At 61.9% G+C, this 895-nt stretch overlaps 1 pseudogene; it reads left to right on the top strand.

Annotated features, from left to right (window-relative positions):
• LOC102253796 overlaps positions 1-506 on the top strand; it is a 604-nt pseudogene extending 98 nt beyond the window's left edge.
• The last annotated feature ends 389 nt before the right edge of the window (positions 507-895 follow it).

Consider the following 895-nt stretch of genomic DNA (forward strand, 5'->3'; position numbering starts at 1 on the left):
GGAGTGGCAGCCACCAGCCCCGCCGCCTAGGGCCTAGGAGACGGTGGTGTGGAGCCCCGAGGTGGAGGTGTGAACCGGCACTTCCGCATGATCTGTATCAGGGACAAGTTCAGCCAGAACATGGGCAGGCAGGTGCCGTCCAAGGTCACCTGGGACCGCCTGAGCACCAAGTACGACAGGCGGGCGCTGCACGAGTCTGAGATTCTTCCATCCCGAATCCAGAGAGGAACTTTGTCCTGGAAGAACTCATCCAAGGAGTCCGCGAAGGAAAAGTGAGCAATGAGGAGGAAATGAGGGAAGAAATGAGGGGCGATGATGTGCGTTCATCTTCAGGAAGCTTGGGGAAAGCAACCGAAAAGTGGAGCAGAGACAGAGACACGAACTCCCGAGACTTGGGGGCCAAAGACGGGGTGGACTAGCGCAAGCGCAGCCGAGTTACCCACACGGTCCTGACCGCCACCAGCACCCCCTGCAGCCCCAGTGCTGCCAAGTGGCGCCCAACTTAGATGCTCCCCAGAGAAGGGCTGGCAGCTGTGGTCACCAGCCGTCAGGGGTCAGTTGCTCGGCCGCTGCTGCCCCTGGGGCCGGGGTCTGTGGCGCCCACGCCCCTAGAAACAGGGTCACCGACCGGCTTAGGTTGAGGGCGCTCTGTGGTCAATTGTGCTGCTCTTGGCCCCAGCGGCCCGAGCTGCAGCCTGCATGCCAGAGAGACCTGGAGGTCTCGGCCGGCCCGGGAGCACCAGTCTTCCCACTGGGCCATCTGTCCATCTGTCCATCTGTCCATCTGTCTACTGCTCTTGCTCAAGTGACTGCGACCTCAGGAGAAAGGCCACACAAGCCGCATGCGGCGGCCCCTCCCTCATCGCCTGAGACACAGCTGGGTATTTGGCCTCAT

The sequence above is a fragment of the Myotis brandtii genome, unplaced genomic scaffold (assembly GCF_000412655.1).
Source record: "Myotis brandtii unplaced genomic scaffold, ASM41265v1 scaffold215, whole genome shotgun sequence".
Lineage (NCBI taxonomy): Eukaryota > Metazoa > Chordata > Mammalia > Chiroptera > Vespertilionidae > Myotis > Myotis brandtii.